Source organism: Moschus berezovskii, chromosome 15, assembly GCF_049115385.1.
Source record: "Moschus berezovskii isolate FMDL1 chromosome 15, NW_MosBer_1.0, whole genome shotgun sequence".
NCBI lineage: Eukaryota > Metazoa > Chordata > Mammalia > Artiodactyla > Moschidae > Moschus > Moschus berezovskii.
In genome coordinates this window covers 54,738,712-54,745,201 of record NC_142474.1, presented here as the reverse complement: position 1 = coordinate 54,745,201, position 6,490 = coordinate 54,738,712, and positions in this window count along the sequence as shown.

Below are 6,490 nucleotides of genomic sequence, written 5' to 3'. Positions count from 1 at the left end.
TATTTGCTGCAAATATTCTCCTACCTGCTGCTCTTCTTTAACTTTGTGCTGTCTTTCGTGACGAGCAAATTAAACATTTTTGAATAAAACTCTTCCATCTCTGCAGAGCTTGCATTTCATGTCTTTTCTGAAGGAAGTTTCTCTAGCCTAAGGTTATGAACAAATTCTGTTTATTTTAACATTGATAGGGCATATATTTTCTCACGAATCCATCTGGAGTTTATGTTTGTGTCTAGTACAAGATAGAAATCTACCCATTGTGTGGAAGAGGCAGTTCACGTGGATTGTCTGCCCTCAGGATGGCCAGTCCCCTTTTTGGGGACTGACCTGGGTCTCTGCTGTGGGCTGGGGGGGCACCCTGAGTGGTAGATGAGGGAAAATCAATCTTGGGCCACAGATCATCTCAGGGCCAACAGTCAATGGCACATGTCCTGTCTGTGTTCCAGGATGCTGCTGTCTAAGATTTTCATGGCCCCAGGCTGCTTGCCCTTTTGGCTTCCGTCTGGGGCTGGCCAATGAGAAATATTGTTGAGAGATCAAAAGATAGATTAAAGAGAGATTGGATTATTTATTTATTCCTCTTCTTCTTCCCCTGTCAAGTCACAGATCTGCCTTCTGTAAGTAATTCTTCATCGACTGTTCCTCAGTTCAATCCTTTGAAAGTTCTGTACGTGTCCTGCTGGAACTTTGATTAATATAGCGATAGAAATGAAATGAGTGAAAATGTGAAACCACAAAAGAGGAAGGCTTTAAGGCTGACACAGGCAATAGAACTGGTTAGCAAGCCCCTCAAAAATCTGAGCACCATCATTGAGCCCAAAGCCATCCAGCTAGTTAATTGCCAAGCCTGGACTTAAACTGTGTCCTTCCAGCTTCCAAATGATGTTCTTTCTCCTCTACGTGGTTGCCTCATTTCTGCACCCGACTCCACTTATTCCCTTGAAAATGGGCCTTGTCTTTGTGGGAAAAGAGCTTACAGAATAGAAGCTATCATATGATGATTTTCATATATAAATTATATATAATTTTGTATAATGTGTGTCTGTGTGTACTGGTATGAATGCACAGATACTCATTCACATCTGAAGTTATTTTTCTAAATATTAAAGATGATTATTTTTGGCTGATGGAATTTTTACTCCCTTATAATTCTGTGTATTACATTTGAAATATTTTAGCAAAAATGCACTGTCTTATAATATTAAAAATAAAAGCAAGATGTGAATCCTCATGCTGGGAGGGGGAATCTGAGCACTGTAAGGAAATACACTGAATAAACTCTACAGCTTATGGCCACTCTTATGATGATGGTCATTCTGGGCAAAGGTTAACTAACTGTTTCAACAATATGAGGTGCTCAGTTGAAATTTAAAATTTGTGGTCTTGTGTCCTAGCATAAAACTATCTTTCAGGGTGAATATTTGTGTTATTTTTGTTGGGGAAGGAAAGTGAACTAAAAAGGGAGGGAGTAGATAGTGCAGTTGTCAACACATAATTAAAAGGATTTTTTCAAGGTCATGTTTTTTAGGGACCTATGATTCTCATGAGATAACAAGGATGAAATGCAGCTTGAGCTATGGAGGCATAGAAAGAATTTTTAGTGATTGTATACAAAATCCTCTGACTTGTGCACTGAGACTTTCTCTGAGCTTTAAAATTCCTTTAAAAATAACCTCATTATAACTGTGTGAAGACACGACTGAGCGACTGAACTGAACTGAACTGAACTGTGTGAAGGATTGCCCCAACTTTACCCACTTCTTATAAATAAGGACAGTATGGCAGGGACTTGGTCACAACGATACAGCAAAAAGATTAAGCTAAAAACTTAAAGCTCCCTTAAATAAGGAAGTTTAATTTAAAATACTTTCCTCAATACATTCATTATATTCTAATGGAATTAAACGCATCAGAATATAGCAAGGAGCAAAGGAGACAGCAAGGAGATCCAACCAGTCTATCCTAAAGGAAATCAGTCCTGAATATTCATTGGAAGGACTGATGCTGAAGCTGAAACTCCAATACTTTGGCCACCTGATGCAAAGAACTGAGTCACTGGAAAAGATGCTGATGTTGAGAAAGATTGAAGGCAGGAGGAGAAGAGGATAACAAAGGATGAGATAGTTGGATGGCATCACTGACTCAATAGAGTTGGTTTGAATAAGCTCTGGGAGTTGATGATGGACAGGGAAGCCTGGAGTCCTGCAGTCCATGGAGTGGCAAAGAGTCGGACACAACTGAGCGACTGAACTATTAAACCCCAAATACTATGTTAAAATATCCTACAGTTTTCACATGTAATTTACTATGTATACTTATTCATATATATATTCAAGTACACACTGGTATATTTAAAATGGATAACCAACAAGGACCTACTGTATAGCACAGGGAAATCTGTTCAATATTATGTGGCAGCCTGGATGAGAGGGGAGTTTGGGGGAGAATGGATACATGTACAGAGATGGCTGAGTCCCTTCAATGTTCACTTGAAACTGTCACAACATTGGTTAATCAGCCATATCTCATTACAAAATAAAAAGTTAAAATAATAAAATCAAAACCAACAAAAAATGATAAAGATATTTATTTTGTATAATTACTAAATAATCTCACATGCAGGTCTAAAATGTATCAAAGCATGTATGTCTTGGTTTATTTTGAGATGACAATAAAGCTTAGCTTTATCTATTAATAAAAAAACTTGAAAGTTCCTGATGTGATGGTATATTAAGTATTGGCAGACAATATTTAAAGAGTGGGAATCCATCCTGCCTAATTCTGATTATCTCCTTATTGCTCATTAACTTGATTTATGAAAACTGTCCTCTTTCTTCCCTTTAATTTGTTCTACGTACTTCCTACTTACTTAACTAACATGATGTCAGACGTCAAGTGACTGAAATGTAACTAACCCTTGAATTGCTAGTCTGGCAGAGATGGGAAGCATGGGTTGGGGAAGTGTTGTCATTTAAAGATGTTATATGGAAACCCATGCATATGGCCAATTAATCTATGATAAAGGAGACAAGAATATACAATGGAGAAAAGACAGTCTCTTCAATAAGTAGTGCTGGGAAAACTGGACGGCTCCATGGAAAAGAATAAAATTAGAACATTTCCTCACACCTCATACAAAAATAAACTAAAAATGGATTAAAGACCTAAGTATAAGACCTGAAACCATAAAATTCCTAAAAGAGAACATAGGCAGAACAGTCTTTGACATAAATCATAGCAATAATTTTGGGGATCTGTCTCTTAAGGCAAAAGAAATAAAAGCATAAATAAACAAATGGGATCTAATAAAACTTAAAAGCTTTCACACAGCAAAGGAAACCATTGACAAAACAAAAAGACAGCCTACTGAATGGGAGAAAATATTTGCCAATGATATAATGACTAAGGGGCTAATAAGAGTCTAGTTAGAAAAACAGAGCAGTAGAATCTCTGACATAGCCAATATTTTCCAAACCACTTTGGAGATTTAAAAAGCCCCCATAGAAATAGATGTATAATAACTATTTAAATATTATTTGTTGGTGTATTTGTGGTCTGTTCATCTGTGAGACTCATACTCCATGAAGGGAGGAAATATTTTGTTTATTATTGTATGGTGGTGGTGGTTTTGTCGCTAATTCATGACCCACTCTTGTGACCCCATGGACTGTAGCCTACCAGCCTCCTCTGTACATGGAGTTCTCCAGGCAAAAATATTGCATTGGGTTGCCATTTCCTTCTCCAGGGCATCTTCCCTACCCAAGGATCAGATTTGTATCTTATCACTATATATTCAGTGCCTAAACAATGCTTTGCTTATGGTAGCTACTCAATGCCTGTTTGTTAATTGAATGAGTGAATGAATTCACCAACAGTGTCTTAGCAAAAAGGACTCTGAAGAATGAAGAAATCCTGAGCAGATAGTGTGGAGTTAGATCACCTTGAGATCGCCACAGATAATTCAGTTTGAACTTCAGGATAGATAAAATATCCCCCTCCCCGCAAAGATGGCCATGTTCAAATCTGTGGAAGCTATGAATATACCATGTTACATGCCAATGGATAATAAGGTTGCAGATGGGACTAAGGATGCTAATTAAGTGATTTTTTTTAAAACAGTAATTACATTTTAACTTTAGTCTTCATTTCCTTGTTCAATTGGCCGTGGGATAATGAAATCACTATTTTAAACAGTCAGATACAAAGTAAAGAGATAATATTTGCTGTGGGTTTGTCATATATAGCTTTTATTATGTTGAGATATGTCCCTTCTATTCCCACTTTCTGGAGGGTTTTTATCATAAATGGATGTTGAATTTTGTTGAAGGCATTCTCTGCATCTATTGAGATAATCATATGATTTTTATTTTTCAGTTTGTTAAAGCTGAAACTCCAATACTTTGGCCACCTCATGCAACGAGTTGACTCCCTGGAAAAGAGTCTGATGCTAGGAGGGATTGTGGGTAGGAGGAGACAGGGACGGCAGAGAATGAGATGGCTGGATGGCATCACCGACTTGATGGACATGAGTTTGAGTGAACTCCGGGAGTTGGTGATGGACAGGGAGGCCTGGCGTGGTGTGGTTCATGGGGTCGCAAAGAGTCGGACACAACTAAGTGACTGAACTGAACTGAACTGAACTGAACGTGGTGTATTACGTTGATTGATTTGCAGATATTGAAGAATCCTTGCATTCCTGGGATAAAGCCCACTTGGTCATGATGTATGATCTTCTTAATGTGTTGTTGGATTTTGATTGCTAGAATTTTGTTAAGGATTTTTGCATCTATGTTCATCAGTGATATTGGCCTGTAGTTTTCTTTTTTTGTGGGGTCTTTACCAGGTTTTGGGATTAGGGTAATGGTGGCCTCATAGAATGAGTTTGGAAGTTTCCCTTCCTCAGCAATATCCTCAATGGTGAAAAACTGAAAGCATTTCCCCTAAGGTCAGGAACAAGACAAGGGTGCTCACTCTCACCACTACTACTCAACATAGTTCTGGAAGTTTTGGCTACAGCAATCAGAGCAGAAAAAGACATAAAAGGAATACAAATTGGAAAAGAAGTAAAACTTTCACTGTTCGCTGATGACATGATCCTCTACACAGAAAACCCTAAAGACTCTACCAGAAAACTACTAGAGCTAATCAATGAATACAGTAAAGTTGCAGGATATAAAATCAACACACAGAAATCCCTTGCATTCCTATACACTAATAATGAGAAAATAGAAAGAGAAATTAAGGAAACTATTCCATTCACTGTTGCAACGAAAAGAATTAAATACTTAGGAATATATCTACCTAAGGAAACAAAAGACTTGTACATAGAAAACTATAAAACACTAGTGAAAGTAATCAAAGAGGACACTAATAGATGGAGAAATATACCGTGTTCGTGGATTGGAAGAATAAATATGGTAAAAATGAGTATACTACCCAAAGTAATTTATACATTCAATGCAATCCCTATCAAGCTACCAACGATATTTTTCACAGAACTAGAACAAATAATCTCACAATTTGTATGGAAATACAAAAAGTTTCAAATAGCCAAAGCAATTTTGAGGAAGAAGAATGGAACTGGGGGAATTAACCTGCCGGACTTCAGGCTCTACTACAAAGCCACAGTCATCAAGACAGTATGGTACTGGCATAAAGACAGAAATATAGATCAATGGAACAAAATAGAAAGCCTGGAGATAAACCCACACACCTATGGACACCTCATCTTTGACAAAGGAGGCAAGAATATAAAATGGAGAAAAGACAGTCTCTTTAACAAGTGGTGCTGGGAAAACTGGTCAGCCACTTGTAAAAGAATGAAACTAGATCACTTCCTAACACCATACACAAAAATAAACCCAAAATGGATTAAAGATCTAAATGTAAGACCAGAAACTATAAAACTTCTAGAGGAGAACATAGGCAAAACACTCTCCGACATAAATCACAGCAGGATCCTCCATGATCCACCTCCCAGAATATTGGAAATAAAAGCAAAAATAAACAAATGGGACCTAATTAAAATCAAAAGCTTCTGCACAGCAAAGGAAACTATAAGCAAGGTGAAAAGGCAGCCTTCAGAATGGGAGAAATTAATAGCAAATGAAACAACTGACAAAGAATTAATCTCCAAAATATACAAGCAGCTCCTGCAGCTCAATTCCAGAAAAATAAATGACCCAATCAAAAAATGGGCCAAAGAACTAAACAGACATTTCTCCAAAGAAGACATAAAGATGGCTAACAAACACATGAAAAAATGCTCAACATCCCTCATAATCAGAGAAATGCAAATCAAAACCACAATGAGATACCATTTCACACCAGTCAGAATGGCTGCTATCCAAAAGTCTACATGCAATAAATGCTGGAGAGGGTGTGGAGAAAAGGGAACCGTCTTACACTGTTGGTGGGAATGCAAACTAGTACAGCCACTATGGAGAACAGTGTGGAGATTCCTCAAAAAACTGGAAATAGAACTGCCATA